Consider the following 18,092-nt stretch of genomic DNA (forward strand, 5'->3'; position numbering starts at 1 on the left):
GCATCCATATCCGAAATATCGTCGCAAATGTCATCTCAGCTGGAATCGCAGGAGAACCGTATAACAGCGAAGATTGAAGCACAAGAGGCACGAATATCCGAAATGTCGGCGCAAATTTCAGCACAGATATCATCGCAGATCTCTGCTCAACTGGAAGAGCAAGAAGGACGTATTTCCTCGCAGTTCGAGGCGCAATATACAAAAATTTTACAGTTTGTGGAAAAAATCGAGGCCGAGGTGGATGCTTCGAGAGGACGTATCGAGCAGTTGCAACTAAATCGCCCAGCAGTTTCAACGAGTAATCCGAAGGTAAAAACACCATCCTTTTACGGCTCTGTTCCTTTCCAGGTCTTTAAGCTACAGTTTGAGAAGACCGCAGCAGTGCACAACTGGAATGCGGAAGATAAAGTTGCTGCGCTGTTCATGGCATTGAAATGGCCTGCAGCTGAGATTTTACAAACCATTCCAGAGGGCTAACGGAACTGTTATGAAGCATCGGCGCTCTAGAGAGACGATTCGGAACTGAGAATAGGAGACAGATATACCAAATGGAGTTACTGAACCGCTTCCAGAGGGCTGGGGAAACATTGCAAGAGTTTGCGTCGGATGTTGAAAGGCTGGCACATTTAGCGAATGCGGACGCACCCGTGGAATACACCGAAAAGGAAAAATTCAGAGCTTTATTAATGGAATAAGTGATGTTGAAACGAAGCGAGCGACATACGCAAACCCAAAACCTACATTCGCAGAAACGGTATCACATGCTCTGATTCAGGAAACAGCGTTGCTTCTGTGTAAGCCACTTTTCAAAGCACGCCGTGTGGAAGTAGAAAGGCCAGAGTGGGTAGACGCAATTTTGGAAGCTTTAAAAGCAACGCAACAGAAGAATAATGGTGCAATCAAATGTTTTAAGTGTGGAAAGCCAGGGCACATTGCACGTCATTGCAGCACCGGTTCTAATAGTTCCAACAATGTGGCTGGTCGTAAACGTAAAGCTGGAGGAGATAAGCAAGAGCGAGTCAGATGTAAAGAACGAAAACTTGCCTTGAATGTCTGGTGATATCTGTGTCGCAAATTGAAAGGAAATGAAGCAGTCTTACCGTGAGAGGGAATGTGTATGGCAAAGAACGTGTACTGACTGTAGATACGGGCCCATCTCATTCCTTGATTCGATCTGATTTGGTCAACAGGAGTGTAAAACAAAGTCCTGGGAGAATTGATCTTTGAAGTCTTAATTGGGAAGGTCATCGTTCTACACAAATTCGTCGTGGCGGAGATCGTTGATGAAGTCATATTGGGAGTGGACTTCTTCGTTGACCATGACATCAGGATCGATATGTGGAGAAAGATTATGCGCTATAAAAACAAGTATGTCCCACTTAACTTCAGTTTGGAGAAAGGGTTCAGCAGTAAGCGAGTGCTGGTGGAGGAGATTCGACAGAGACCACAAAAGTCAAGGAAAGTAGATCGGGCAAAGGTTGATGGAACGAATGGGCCAAAGAAATCAAAACTGAAGGTACCTGCGAGAGAAACACTGGCATTGAAAAACCCTTATGGAAGCACTAAAACGAACGAAAGAATTTCCCAGAAAGAATGCAAGGGTGGTTTCAAGCCAGGGCGCACTACTGTTGGGAAATGTCGGAACGATACTGATTATGTGAAGCCAATCCGTCCAGCGCAAGCTCTGCGAAATAGTTCATTGGCCAAAGAACACAGTGTGAGGGAACGGCCCAGGGTAATGCGTAGTAGGATGAAACGCAGGTAGGATGAGAACCATAATTCGGAAGGTTCCTTGGAGGGAGATTTGGTACTGTTATACAACCCTCACTGGCGGAAAGGTATTCCATCCAAATTGTGCAGTTGGGAAGGCCCGTGCAGTGTTGTGAAGAGGATCCGTGATGTCATCTACCGCATACAAACAATTGGGAAACCACAAAATAGAAGAGTGGTTCATTTGGAGATGCTGGCGGCGTTTAGATCGGGAAATTTGTCTGATCGGAACGATCAGAATTAGGTGTGACGAATATTAGCAACAATAAGGGATACTCTCATCTCTAAACCGATACCAAGCAGTGACTTGTATGCACATCAACAAATCAATCATTATGTCTACCCATATGTCCAAACAAGCAGCGGAAAGTAACACACAAACACATGCATATATCTGAGATACTCCTAAAAGTATGCAATAATTTGTGCAAGTATCACTCACATATACACGCGCATGGGCTATGAGAGAAGCTATAAAATCGTGCCTCTGTAGTTATAGCTGAGGAATTTATAGCTTGTAAACGAGAAGTAAATTCTAGAAATAGAAACGGCTAGAAGTATGCGAACGAGAAATCACAGAGTATAAAAGGAGGTAAAGCTGAGAATCAGAATGAGTTTGATTTAAGCACGCTATCTGTCGCGAAGTAGTAGTATTGTGAAGTACTTTAATAAATGCTATTTTGCATTATTGAATAGTGGAGTTATTTATTGAACAGTTTAGTGATTCGAACGTTAGTAGAAGGTTGCAAATAAGCGGAATTGCACTAAAATCGTTACAATATGTATATTGTTCTACGTAGACTACGAATGTCGGCCTCATTTACGCCACTTTTGCCTCACATCACCTACGCTAAGCTAGTATATAGCAGGCTAGATTCTATTTTCTCTGAAAAAATCGATGTTTCTTTTAACAATGTAATGCGTTACGTCTATTGATTTAAAATAAACAGTCATATCAGTGCATGAAAAACTAAAATTCTAGGATGCACTAGCTCCGATTACCTTGCGGCTACAAATTTTAAATTTATGTATACAATTTTAAGATGAATTAATTGCTAAATCCAAAAGGGAATCATAACCTGATAACAAAGTAACGAATTAAGGAAACTCCGCTTATTTTACACCTTCTGCAAACGTTCGAATCGCTAAATTGTCGAACAAATAACTCCAATATTCAGCAGGGTTCAGAGAATGTTCAAAATATAATTTTTTTCACAAATTACTCTTTATAGCAAACACTTGCTTCGAATTGTTTGTTCTTATCATTATAAAAATTTGAATTTTTTGAGTAAGCACAGGAATTTGTTCTCAAATGTTTGACATTTTTTTATTTAATTTTTCATTTGTAATAAGAGTTAATTGAAAATCAAACATTTGTTTTCATTCTTCAAAGAGTTTCCTTCACAGATCATACATATCATTTCTTTACACGGTGTTTTGTGTGAACTAGTGACTTGAATGGGCAGAGTTTCACATATGGACAAAACAAAATTAGTGCAATACAATGCAGACACAAATTTGTCTTAGTATCTTCGTTTTGAAAAAGAATTAAAAGGACATCTCTATCTAAACATAATTTTGGTACTAATTTCATCGAAACAGATCTGGTAAGAAGGCGTCAATTAACGAAGGCACCATTAAAGATAAGCAGGGATGAGTTTTGGAACTGCTGCGTTGGAGTAACAATTAAAAACATGCCCTTTTGACGATGAAAAATACTTTAAGAGATTGCTTCAGCCATATAGCGATACCTACTCTTTAACTATAAATTCAAAAAATTGTACTGAGCATTTAAGCTTGTGTGCTACTAAAATAAAAACGCAATTAAGACATATTTTAAAAGATAGAACTATAAGTCTTAAAATAGATCTGGCAAGCCGAATGGGTAATAACATATTAGGAATAAACGTTCAATACATAAAAGATTATAAAATTATGATCCATACAATTGGTATGATTCAATTACGACAAAGACATGGCTCAAGTTTCATCAAGGATGAAATATCAAAGTGCTTAGATAGTTACGGAATATGCCTAGAACATATATATTCCACAACCACTGATAATGGATCCAACATGATCAAGGCATCCAAACTCTTGCTTCGCGATGTAGAAGAAATGCAAAATGAGTTCGTGGACTATGCTCATTTAAATTTTGGGTCAGACAATCATTTACAATCAAATAAAAATTTGTTTAGTAGGTCATGAAAAAAACCTTAAAACTCGAAGTCCAAAAAAAGTGAAAAAAAAAAACAAGTAAGGATGGCTAAGTTCGGGTGTAACCGAACATTACATACTCAGTTGAGAGCTATGGAGACAAAATAAGGGAAAATTACTATGTAGGAAAATGAACCTAGGGTAACCCTGGAATGTGTTTGTATGACATGTGTATCAAATGGAAGGTATTAAAGAGTATTTTAATAGGGAGTGGGCCATAGTTCTATAGGTGGACGCCATTTAGGGATATCGCCATAAAGGTGGACGAGGGGTGACTCTAGAATTTGTTTGTACGATAATAAGTACCATATGAAAGGTGTTAAGTATTTTAAAAGGGAGTGGGTCTTAGTTCTATAGGTGGACATCTTTTCGAGATATCGCCATAAAGGTGGGCCAGGGGTGACTCTAGAATGCGTTTGTACAATATGGATATCAAACGAAAGGTGTTAATGAGTATTTTAAATGGAAGTGGGCCTTAGTTTTATGGGTGGAAGCCTTTTCGAGATATCGCCATAAAGGGGGACCAGGGGTGATTCTAGAATTTGTTTGTACGATATGGGTATCAAATGAAAGGTGTTAATGAGTATTTTAAAAAGGAGTGGGCCTTAGTTCTATAGGCGGACGCCTTTTCGAGATATCGCCATAAAAGTGGACCAGGGGTGACTCTATAATGTGTTTGTACGATATGGGTATCCAATTAAAGGTATTAATGAGGGTTTTAAAAGGGAGTGGTGGTAGTTGTATATGTGAAGGCGTTTTCGAAATATCGACCAAAATGTCGGCCAGGGTGACCCAGAACATCATCTGTCGGGTACCGCTAATTTATTTATATATTGTAACGAACTTACTGCAAATCCTCTTATTTGCAACCTTCTGCTAAGTTCGAATCACTAACTGTTGAATAAATAACTCCAATATTTAATAATGCAAAATGGCCTTTATTCAAGTACTTCACAATAAATAACTCTACTATTGCCCGACAGATAGCGTGCTTAATCGAAACTGAATTATTGCGCCTCGACTGTTGTTGCCTTTTATACTCTCTGATTTCCTTGTTCGCATCTTCTAGGCGCTTCCATTTACAGAATCTACTAGTTGGCCATCAGCTATCAAATTTTTCAGCTGTAACTACAATTTCACGATTTTAAAGCTTCTCCCATTGCATACTTTCGGGAGTATCTCAGATATATGCATGTGATCGTGCGTTGCTTCTCAGCTGCGTGTACCTACATACATATGTATGTGTAGACATAATGATTGACTCGTTTATGTAGATACAAGTGACTGTCTGTTTTATTGTTGTTGTGACTTCATTTACTTAGCATCAGACTAGGGATGTGAGTATCACTTAGTGTCACTCATACTCGCCACACTGCCCTCCACCTAAGTCGATCTAAACGCTGCCAGCCTTCCCAAATGGACCACTTTCATTTTGGCTCGTGGTTTACCGATGGTTTATATGCGGTACACTACATCGTTGATCCGTTTTACAACTTTGTATGGGCCTTCCCAATTACACTGAAATTTCGGGGATAAACCCTTTTTTGTTGTGGGTTGTATAACAGCACCTAATCTCCTTCCTGAAACCCTTCCGAATTAATTGCTTTATCGTACCTCGCTTTCATCTTGTCACTCATAATCTTTGCTAGTTGCCTTACAAGATCGTGTATCTCTCTCAGCTCTTCTTCCAAGACACCAGTGGATTTCTTGACATTTCTCTCCGCATCGGCATCTATCCCATACTTCAAATCAGCTGGCAGTAAGGTCATTGCCAAAAATTACCTTTGCGGGAGTTTGGCCCGTTGTCTCATGTACTGCCGATCGGTAGGCCATCAAGAATAATGATATGTGTATATCCCAGTCCTTATGGTACTTGTCTACTACTTTCCTTAAATGCTCCTCCAATGTTCTATTGAAACGTTCCACCATACCATCGTACTGAGGATGCAATGCAGTTGTCCGTGTTTTTCGAATGCCCAATGATTTATACATTTCCTGGAACACAGCTGATTCGAAATTCCTGCCTGTAGTCGCTCGACCCACCGTGCCAATTGTCCTTCCGGATTACGGAACTGCAGAAGCAATTTCAACGCTGCGTGATCTGTCCTGAGACGGAATCGCTGGCCGTAGAGGTATTTGTGAAAATGTGTATTGCACTCTGGTTTTCCAATCGAAAGCCTGTGATATGCAACTACCTTCTCCTGTCCATCGACCAGTTGTGATAAAACGCCTCCTATAGCATATCCACTCGCACCTGTATCTAGAATAAATGTTGCTCCTGGAATCGGATGTGCTAACATTGGGGCAGTGCACAAACGCTCCTTCAATGTTTGGAAAGCCACTTCTTGCTCCTTCTTCGATTCAAAAGCTTTATTTTTTCTTGTAAGCTCATGGAAGCTATGGGCTACGCTGGAAAAATTTGGTACAAATCGGAGGTAATATGTGCACAGCCCAAGCAAACTTCTCAATTCATGTAGGTTCTGTGGTCTTGGCCAATCCTTTACAGCCTCTATCTTTTCGTTCGCAGTGCAGATGCCCTCTGTCGTTACCTTGAGACCCAAATAATTTACTTCCTTTTTAAACAGCGCACACTTTTTGGGACTTAACTTCAGACCAGCGCCAGCTATTCTCTGGAAAACTTCCTCCAAGTTCTTAAGATGTTCATCAAAGTTCTTGCCCAATACAATGATGTCGTCCAGGTACACCAAGCATGTTTTCCAATGTAGTCCTTTCAGTACGTGGTCCATGAGTCTCTCAAAAGTAGCTGGTGCATTAAAAAGTCCAAAAGGCATCACTGCAAATTGCCAAAGACCATCACCGACACTGAAAGCAGTTTTCTCTTTATCTTCCTCATTCACCGCAACTTGCCAGTAGCCGCTTTTCAAGTCCAGCGTGGAAAACCATTTCGTACCAGATAGCGAGTCCAAAGTGCCGTCAATTCTCGGCAATGGGTAGCTATCCTTTTTCGTGACGTCGTTGAACTTGCGATAGTCCACGCAAAACCTCATTTTCCCATCCTTATTCTTCACAAGTACCACCGGTGAGCTCCATGGACTAGCTGAAGGTTCGATGACGCCGCTGTCGCTCATTTCTTGTATGATTTGACTCACAACTTCCCGCTTCGCCAGTGGAAGACTACGTGGAGCTTGACGGATTGGCCTCGCATCTCCAGTGTCAATTTGATGTTTCACAATGTTGGTGCGGCCTGGTTTGGAACCCTCCTGGTCAAATATGTTCGCTTACTTTAGGAGCAGTTGTTTTGCCTTACTCTGATAGGCTTCCTCTAGCCCCTGCGTCCATGCCGTGATGTTATTTGAAAGATCAGTATTACTAGATGAAACGTATTCCTGGAGCAGTTCACAGTTAATAACTACTTCAGCCTCTTGGCATCTTCCCAAAATAGGTCCTTTGGTCAGTTTGAGTGGTGACTTGAACTCATTGAGTACTCTTACCGGAATACGTCCATCTTGTTTTGTCTTACCCAGGGTTTTTCCTACAAGTATGTTCGGTGCTGATTTGTTTGCTGCTTCGACAACCCACAATTTCTTTGTCCCACAATCTCCATCAACCTTTGCCCAGATGACTGCTTCGGATTTTGGTGGTATTTGCGGACTCTTCCACCAGCACTCGTTTATTGCTATAGCCTCTCTCGTAGCCGAAATTAAGTTGCACATCCATGTTCTTATATCGCATCGTCTTGCTCTGCATATCGATCTTGATGCCTTGGTCGATTAAGAAGTCCACTCCAATTATGATTTCATCAACAATCTCTGCCACTATAAAATTGTGTAGTACCGTGACGTTCCCAATTGCTACTTCTCCAATTACCTGGGTGTCCTCTCCCGTGGCTGTACGTAATCTTGCTCCAAGCAATGGTCTTATCTTCTTATTGACTAAATCTGATGGAATGATGGAATGGGATGCACCCGTATCTACAGTCAGTAAACGTTCCTTTCCATCCACATGTCCTCCGACAGTAAGATTGTTTGACCTTCTTCCAATTTGTGAGATAGAGATTATGGGGCATTCAATTGAGGGAGCCAGCTATTGCCCCTTGCTGCTGACTCGCTTTAGTTTAACGATTTATTGGTCTTGGAGATCTGATCATCTCCTTCAGCTCTGCGTTTACGACCACCCACATTGTTGGAATTGTTAGGGTTGGTGTTTCAATAACGCGCAATGTGCCCTGGCTTCCCACACTTAAAGCATTTGACTTCATCATTATTCTTCTGCTGCGTACTCTTCAATGCTTCCAAAATTGTGTCTACCCACTCTGGTCTTTCTAGTTCCACACGGTGAGCCTTATATGCTGGTTTACTAAATAGGAAGGCAGTTTCCTGAGTCAATGCATGTGATATCGTTTCAGCAAATGTCAGCTTTGGGTTTGCGTATGTAGCTCGCTTCGTTTCCACGTCCCGTATGCCATTTATAAAACTCTGGATTTTTACCCTCTCGGTGTATTCCACGGGTGCGTCCGCATTTGCGAGATGAGTCGATCTTTCAACATCCGAGGCTAACTCCTGCAAAGTCTCATTCGCTCTTTGGTGACGGTTTTGCAACTCAATTGTGAATATCTGTTTTCTATGCTCGCTCCCATAACGTCTCTCGACAGCGGCCATCAATGCTTCATAGTTGTTCCGCTCTCCTTCGGGAATCGTCTGTAGGATTTCAGCTGCTGGTCCCTTCAATGCTACGAATAGAGCAGCAACTTTATCTTCCGCATTCCAGTTGTGCACTGCTGCGGTCTTCTCAAACTGTAGCTTAAAGACCTGGAAAGGAACAGAACTGTCAAAGGATGGTGTTTTTACCTTTGGATTGCTTGCTGAAACTGCTGGGCGATTTAGTTGCAACTCCTGTATACGATCTTTCAAACCATCCATCTCGGCCTCTATTTTATCCTGGCGACCACTGAAGCCTTCATGAAACTAGGTTAGTTTTTCTTCCATATGCGCTTCCAGTTTCGATGATATACGAACTTCCTGCTCTTCTAGTTGTGTGGAGATCTGAGATGATATCTGTGCTGAAATTTGTGCCGACATTTCGGAAATACGCGTCTCCTGTTCTTCAATCTTAGATGCTATGCATGTCTCTTGTGATTCCAGTTGGGATGCCATATATGTCTTCTGTTCTTCCAGTTGAGTTTCCATCTTGGATGTAATCTGTTTCGACTGCGATTCCAGCTGAGATACCACTGTCGATGTTTGAGCAGTTATTGCAGCCAATATCATGTTCTGTCAAGTCTGTGCTCGTAACTGTCTGCGATGTTTCGTTTTTCTCTTCAATTTTTGTTGTTGTCTCGTCGACATCAAGATGAAAGACATACTCTTCCACGTTAATTCCTTCTGCTTCCATTGCCCCTCGTAGTCGTGCCTGAAGTTCGAGTTTAATGCCGGTTGTATTCAATCCACGGCTCTCCAACTCCTTCTTCAGTTGCTGGATCTTCAATTCACTGAACTTTGCCATGTCCTTGTTTTCCTCTGGAATTTATTCAACAATTCCTCTTCTGACAACAATTGTAACGAATTTACTGCAAATCCTCTTATTTGCAACCTTCTGCTAAGTTCGAATCACTAACTGTTGAATAAATAACTCCAATATTTAATAATGCAAAATGGCCTTTATTCAAGTACTTCACAATAAATAAGTCTACTATTGCCCGACAGATAGCGTGCTTAATAGAAACTGAATTATTGCGCCTCGACTGTTGTTGCCTTTTATACTCTCTGATTTCCTCGTTCGCATCTTCTAGGCGCTTCCATTTCCAGAATCTACTAGTTGGCCATCAGCTATCAAATTTCTCAGCTGTAACTACAATTGCACGATTTTATAGCTTCTCTCATTTCATACTTTCGGGAGTATCTCAGATATATGCATGTGGGCGTGCGTTGCTTCTCAGCTGCGTGTACCTGCATACATATGTATGTGCAGACATAATGATTGACTCGTTTATGTAGATACAAGTGACTGTCTGCTTTATTGTTGTTGTGACTTCATTTACTTAGCATCAGACTAGGGATGTAAGTATCACTTAGTGTCACTGATATTCGTCACAATATATAATACCACGAACAGTATTCCTGCCAAGATTCCAAGGGCTTTTGATTCCGCCCTGCAGAACTTTTTCATTTTCTTCTACTTAATATGGTAGGTGTCACACCCATTTTACAAAGTTTTTTCTAAAGTTATATTTTGCGTCAATAAACCAATACAATTACGATGTTTCTTCCCTTTTTTCGTATTTGGTATAGAATTATGGTATTTTTTTATCGAAAAAGTGGGCGTGGTCATAGTCGGATTTCGGCCATTTTTTATACCAATACAAAGTGAGTTCAGATAAGTACGTGAACTGAGTTTAGTAAAGATATATCGATTTTTGCTCAAGTTATCGTGTTAACGGCCGAGCGGAAGGACAGACGGTTGACTGTGTATAAAAACTGGGCGTGGCTTCAACTGATTTCCCTTTTTCACAGAACACAGTTATCGTCCTAGAATCTAAGCCCCTACCAAATTTCACAAGGATTTGTAAATTTTTGTTCGACTTATGGCATTAAAAGTATCCCAGACAAATTAAATGAAAAAGGGTGGAGCCACGCCCATTTTGAAATTTTCTTTTATTTTTGCATTTTGTTGCACTATATCATTACTGGAGTTGAATGTTGACATAATTTACTTATATACTGTAAAGATATTAACTTTTCTTTTAAAATTTGACTTAAATATTTTTTTTTTTTTAAGTGGGCATGGTTGTTCTACGATTTTGCTAATTTTTATTAAGCATACATATAGTAATAGGAGTAACGTTCCTGCCAAATTTCATCATGATATCTTCAACGACTGCCAAATTACAGCTTGCAAAACTTCTAAATTACCTTCTTTTCTGCGTCATAAGTTTAACTCACCTACCAAGTTTCATCGCTTAACGAGTATTTGGTAATGAATTGTCGCACTTTTTCGATTTTTCGAAATTTTCGATATCGCAAAAGTGGGCGTGGTTATTGTCCGATATCGTTCATTTTAAATAGCGATCTGATACAAGTACCCAGGAACCTACATACCAAATTTCATCAAAATACCTCAAAATTTACTCAAGTTATCGTGTTAACGGACGGACGGACGGACGGACATGGCTCAAACAAATTTTTTTTCGATACTGATGATTTTGATATATGGAAGTATATATCTAACTCAACTCCTTTATACCTGTACAACCAACCGTTATCCAATCAAAGTTAATATACTCTGTGAGCTCTGCTCAACTGAGTATAAAAATAAAATTTCGCAGCCTCGAAAATTATTTTTTCGGGTATGCGTAGTGGAACTTTTTTCCTGAGCCCAAATCCTATCGAAAAATCGATGGCGCGATATCGGTTAACTTTCGTCCATACAAATCGACCTGCCCTAATGTATATGTCTTCATAATTATTATCCTTCGCAACTAATTATAGCGGTGATAAATAAAGTCGGGCGACGAAACCAAAATTCGTTTATGTACATTAACTTCTCCATTGGTACTTAAAAATGAAGAGAAGTGTTTCTTACATAGCTCACATGTATGGAACTTGTCATCTAATCGCTTATAGGAACAGTTTATGATCGCTTTGTGCAGCTGTGCGGTATCGTGACAAGGCACGAACCGAAATACTTGTCGGGAAGCCCCTATCCGAATAGAAATCCAGCACCAGAAATGCTCTCATTTATATGGACACTGTGATAAGAGAGTGATATGAGACTTTGTTTACATTAGAAAATCAACGGTGGCATGGCATCGCCATCGCAGCCTTTCCTATTAAGGGCACAGCCGCTTCATATGCTTGTCCCAGCATCTTTCCGTTTTTAAAGGATCATACGAGTTTTTTTCCTTTCGCAATTCATTGCAACTGTTTTCAATATTGCAAGTCCAAAATCTAAAGGAGAACTCTGTAATACACGCGCCACTTTATAAAGCAAACCACTTATGCCCTTACAGGCACCCATCGTGGTGAAGAGTAGGCGAATATTTCGGAGTGAACTCATTGAAGCTCAGCTAAAATCTGAATCTCCACACCTTTAGGTTATCGTGTCTCAAAAATAGGTTGTTTATGTTCCTCCGGGCGAGGGATCGAGAACGCAATAGGCCCCGCAACACATATATCTGCTGAAATGCCTATGATAAATAGATGTAATGTTTGCTTAAGAATGTATAAAAAAATCATTCAGTTGTATATGTCGATACATTCAACTACTGTGTTAGAATCTACTTTGCATATTTGGTATTGCGTCAGTGAATTAAATTTGTAACATAGTATGCGGTGAAAGGCACATGTGATCTTTCCTATTTTACTGAGATATTATTTTGCTAGAAGCAAGGTAGAGTAATATTGCTCTATCGAATGTGGCCCTGAGTCAGTGCACGGACTTTTAAAAAAAGAATGTTGGTAGACGAAAAAATTAAAATAGTAGTAGAAGTTGGTAGATTTTTTTCCAAGAAAACAATAGCTGCAGTTTACATTTGTACAAAACAATTCATAATTTATTGGAAAAAAAATAAAGCACATTTTACGGAAATAACACTTAAAAAAACATGTAAACTCAACAAGAAAATACATGTAAATTTGTATACACACAGCTTATGCCTGTATGAAACCTTCTTTTTTCCTGTATTTCGGTATTTCGAGCTTAAAATACTGACGAAAATTTACCGAAACGTCTAATTACAACAACAATTTTCCAATATCCCAAAAATACTGCCACAAAGTAACCGACTTCGGCATGCTATTGTTTATTTAAAACTTTTTTATTTTCGTTCAAAAGTATTCACAAAAATCTGAATAAAATAGCGCACGAAATTATTTGTCTGCTCAATTACTACATTTATTTCATAAACAAATTTATTTCTTGTTTGAATTTTTGCACAATTTTTTCAAAATTGGGTAGTGTCACCTCTTAATGTTCTTTGGGTGTGCTCGGCAATTAAATACGTTTACCTAATGATCACAGTATTTGGTTCCAATGCGAATATATTGAAATGTTGGTAGATTTTTGGGCTTTGGTGGTAGAAGTGGTAGAAAATGAAAATGGGCTAAAAAGTTGGTAGTTCTACCAATAAAGTGGTAAAGTCCGTGCACTGCCCTGAGTGATGTGTCAAAGAGGTTTATGATGGAAAGCACTTGTTGAAATTGCAAAGAGTATATGATGAAAATATATGATTCAAATATGTGGAGTTAGTTGAAATACATGACTGAGATTTTTGAAGAGTTAGTTTTTATATTGGCAGCAATATCGACACATCGTTCGGGGACTCATTCATAAAACAAATATTAATCATTATGCCTTCAGAACATAATCGTGTCGGCGAAACGGAATCAAATGAAAACGTCGAGGTAACTCCGACATTAGAAGTTGGATGGACTGCGCTCCAAGAAAATGAAAGTAACCATTGGTGTGCACTATTGGAGGCCCAAAACCGTAAATTCCTTGAGCTGGTCAATGCCTTGCAAATGCAGAAATCGTCAAATCTAGAGGGCAAAATAATTGCACTACCGAAATTCAATCCTGAATGTCCTGGTGTTCAACAGTGGACATGATTCTGTTAGAAAATCCTTTAGCGGGTAGCAAGCTTATTGTCGCGTTGAGCAAATCTTTGCAGGGAAGTGCATCGCAATGGTTGTCGCAAATGTCGTTCACCGGTATATCGTGGAATCAATTCAAAGAACATTTTTTGAAAAGTTTTGTGGGTGTTGAAACACCAGCTGCTACTTTGATTAATATTATGAATGGTCGTCCAAGAGATGGGGAATATCTTTCACTGTATGGGAGTCGTTTGGTTACATCTTTGCAATCACGGTGGAAGTCAATGAGCACTGACGAAATTGCGATATCTGTGGTTCTTGCGAACACTGCAAATTTAGACCAGCGTTTACATCGTCTAGTATTTACAACGAACATCAAAAGCAGAAGTCAGCTACAGCATTCGGTAAGCGTAAGGTCCAGGAAGACATTTATTGCGGTACTGAGAACAAGAAACTAAAGCTGCCTGCCTACGTCAAGTATAATTTTTGTGGGAAAATTGGCCATAAAGTCGCTGACTGTCGTCTTAAAAACAAAGCAAAATCAATCAACAATCAAGTACATCGCGAAACGTTTACAGGTAGGATTCTGAAATCATCTACTTGTTTTAAATGTGGTGAAGTTGGACACATTGCAACAACGTGCCTCAATAGTAGCAGTTCGGCTTTAGCTAAAAAAAAAGAAAATATGTCAGAAATATGGGTGAACGCGTGTTCAGCGGTTGAACCAAATGGAGTTCTTCTTCAGTCTGGTGAGTCATATAAGTTTTGTTTTGATTCTGGTGCTGAATGTTCTCTCCATTTCGGTTAAATTTAATGGAAAGCGAATTAGCAATGTTACAGTATTAAGAGGTATCGGTAATATTGCAGTATGTAGTACGTTACAAGTTTTATCTAAAGTTGTAATAAGTGGCCATGTTTTAGAAATTTTGTTTCATGTTATTTCGGATTGTTATTTAAAATTTGATATAATGCTTGGCCGTGAATTTTAAGTCAAGGTTTCGGTGTTATAATGACTGTTGACAAATTTGATATATTTTTATCAAGAAATCAAAATATAAATTCGTGCTCAGTTACAGTGAATATTAAGGATTTTGTTAATAATGATAAAGAATTAGATATGTGTGATAAAAAGCAGTTATTGCAGTTGTTAAAAGAATATTCTATTTGGTTCATTGATGGTATTCCACAAATGCGTGTCAACTCTGGTCGGCTAGATGTATGTTTGATTGATTCAAATAAAACGGTACAGAGGCGACCTTACAGACTTAGTTGAGTGGAAAAAGAAGTCAGAGAAAGAGTACGAGAGAGTAAATTCCAACACTATCTATGACAAATACCCACTTTCTCTCATATCAGACCAGATATCTAGACTGCGTGGAGCAAAATACTTTTCTAGTCTTGATATGGCAAGTAGATTTTATCAAATTCCTGTACATCCCGATTCTGTGGAACGTACAGCTTTCGTTATTGAATTTTTGACTATGCCTTGCGGTCTCAAAAATGCTCCTTCAGATTTCAGCGGTCTGTTAAGTCAGCTCTAGGTGATATTGCTCATTCTTTTGTATAGTCTATATGAATGATATTATGGTAGTTGCGATCACTAAGGAGAAAGCGTTTGAACGGCTAAAACTGTTATAAACATTCTTACTAAAACAGGGTAGATGTTTCACTAGTAAAGATTTACGTGATTTTTGTACCTCGCAAAAAAATGGATTTACATTTAATAGCTACCGATGCACGTCGTGCTAATGTTCTAGTTGAGCGTGTTATGAATACACCCGAGGGCGTGTGATAGTCAGGAAGGCCGTGTCTGGACATTCAACTACTGTGTTAGAATCTACTTTGCATATTTGGTATTGCGTCATTGAATTAAATTTGTAACATAGTATGCGGTGAAAGGAACATGTGATCTTTCCTTTTTTACCGAGATATTATTTTGCTAGAAGCAAGGTAGAGTAATATTGCTCTATCGAATGTGGCCCTGAGTGATGTGTCAAAGAGAGTTTTATGATGAAAACCACTTGTTGAAATTGCAAAGAGTATATGATGAAAATATATGATTCAGATATGTGGAGTTAGCTGAAATACATGACAGATTTTTGAAGAGTTAGTTTTTATATTGGCAGCAATATCGACACATCGTTCGGGTACTCATTACGCTTCATAAAACAAATATTAATCATGATGCCTTCAGAACATAATCGTGCCAGCGCAACGGAATCAAATGAAAACGTCGAGGTAACTCCGACATATACATATATGTAATACTCCTTTATTGCTACAAAAGGCTAAGTACATTCCCAAACATCAGAGTGCCCATAAACTGCCGTTTAAACGTTTTTGTTTTTGTATTCAATAATCGAATGTACCTAAATTTAAAATTTTTCTTGTCACACTTATGCTGCTACAATCACAAACTTTTTATAGGCTGTCTTATTTTGATTTCGAATTCAAAACACATTGTGAGCATTTTCTATTAGCAATATCCCAGCCAGCAGTTTTTGAAAATTTCAATCAAAAAATATTCAAATATCATACCCCAAGATGATTAAAAACGTTCAAATTTAAAGGCATTTTCTGTTCGAAAATTAACGTATCGTCGGGAGAAAAATGTTCCATAAATGTGATTATTCTTGAATAATCATTTATGATTCATATTTCGAAACGCTTTTTGTTCATATCTGATATCATTGTAAAATTGGACTTTAATTGTTTTAGCGTAATATTTGAATGCTTTTCACAGTCATTTTCTGATCATATTCGTGAACATATTTCAATCATTTTGGTTGAGATTTTTTAATCATTTTTGAATGCGATTATCATGCATTTATTCTTCATATCTCATACAAAATAAGATACTACATGCTAATCTTATTTCATCAGGGGAAGAAAGCATGTGGAATTGAGCTATTTGAACCAAAGGTAACAAAGATTGTCAGCAAAGATTCAGAAAGCTGAATGAAAAATGATTCAAATTTTTGATCACCTAAAGTAAACACATTTGATCCAAATATGATTCCAAAATGTGATTGAAAAACTATATTAGTTTTTGATCATCAAAGGTAAGCATATTTGATTATTCTTTTTGTTGATTTTTATGAAATATTAAAATTTAATCATCAAAGGACTTCAAAAATAATTCCAAAAAGTGATCGAAAAATGCTTTTTAGTTCTTCATCATGAGAAGTATTCATATTTGATTATTTATTTTGTTCAATTGTATGATAACTCATTATTTAGTCAGAAAGAGTAATCAAATTGTATTGAAATGTAGGGAAATTCAAAATTTAATCACCTAAATGCTGAGTGGGATAGGAGTTATTACATATATGGTTGTATAAATGAAATGGAAGCAGAATATTTGTCAAAAATGGTATAAAGGCATCAATGAATGTAAAAAAAATAGTTTTTCCGAATTTATAGAATATTTAGTTATTCCCCACTCAGCATTTAGGTGATTAAGTTTTGAATTTCCCTACATATCAATACAATTTGATTACTCTTTCTGACTAAATAATGAGTTATCATACAATTGAACAAAGGAAATAATCAAATATGAATACTTTTGATGATCAAAAACTCAATATAGCTTTTCAATCAAATTTTGGAATCATATTTGAATCAAACGTATTTACTTTAGGTGATCAAAAATTTTTAATCATTTTTCATTCAGCTTTCTGAATCTTTTCTGACTATCTTGGTTGACTGAATAATGAATTTTATACTTGTTAAAATTTCACTTTTCATTGAAGATCTTATTTTTTTCACATACTCACATTTTTTCAATCATGAAGTTCAGAAAAAATATATTAAAACTTTATTCTTCAAGACAAGAAATAATGTAAATACTGCTCCTAAGAAAAGATGTCCCCAACCATTTCTCCACCTTCGGCTTCCCAGAAAATACAAATTAGACAATACAAAGGTTGTGAACCCCAGGTAAGTGAACTCTCTTGACATACATATGTATGTACCTGGATATGGCTTCGACATCTCGTACCATATCGTATTTCAAGATGTTGGCAATCATAGTTGATGCTGGATGTTGTAGTCGAGGTGTATATCGGTCAAGTTTGTTTACGAGTGACCTGTGGTCCAAGTAGCTCACTTCCGCATTCTTTCTTCCCCTGATGAAATAAGATCATTATGTAGTATCTCATTTTGAATGAGATATGAAGAATAAATGCATCGTAATCGTATTCAAAAATGATTCAAAAATCTCAACCAAAACGATTGAAATATGTTCACGAATATGATTAGAAAATTAATGTGAAAATCATTCAAATATTATTCTAACATGTGTTTGTGTGTTGCCTTTTATGTATGTGAGTAAATGATGATTGATTAGATTTACACAAGAGTGGCAGCTTACTCTATTGCTGGTGTGCCTTTATTTACTTAGTATCAGATTAGTGATCACTTAGTGATGATAATATTCGCCACAATAATAAATATTTGTGCTCTTCACTGCTGTTCTTTGTTAATGCTGCTAGGCTCTGGAATTCGATTCCAGAAGATGTCAAAACTTGTGTGAGTAAGCGTAATTATAGAAGCGTA

General features: G+C 38.0%; 1 protein-coding gene across 1 annotated transcript in view; it reads left to right on the top strand.

Annotated features, from left to right (window-relative positions):
- The first annotated feature begins 14,156 nt into the window (after positions 1 to 14,156).
- Positions 14,157 to 18,092, top strand: part of LOC137248664 (tyrosine-protein kinase receptor torso) — a 193,587-nt gene continuing 189,651 nt past the window's right edge. Inside the window, exon 1 of the mRNA XM_067779566.1 lies at positions 14,157 to 14,284. The gene's annotated coding sequence lies outside the window, so the exon portion shown is untranslated. The remainder of the gene's footprint in view (positions 14,285 to 18,092) is intronic.

This window comes from Eurosta solidaginis, chromosome 4, assembly GCF_040869045.1.
Source record: "Eurosta solidaginis isolate ZX-2024a chromosome 4, ASM4086904v1, whole genome shotgun sequence".
NCBI classification, from domain to species: domain Eukaryota; kingdom Metazoa; phylum Arthropoda; class Insecta; order Diptera; family Tephritidae; genus Eurosta; species Eurosta solidaginis.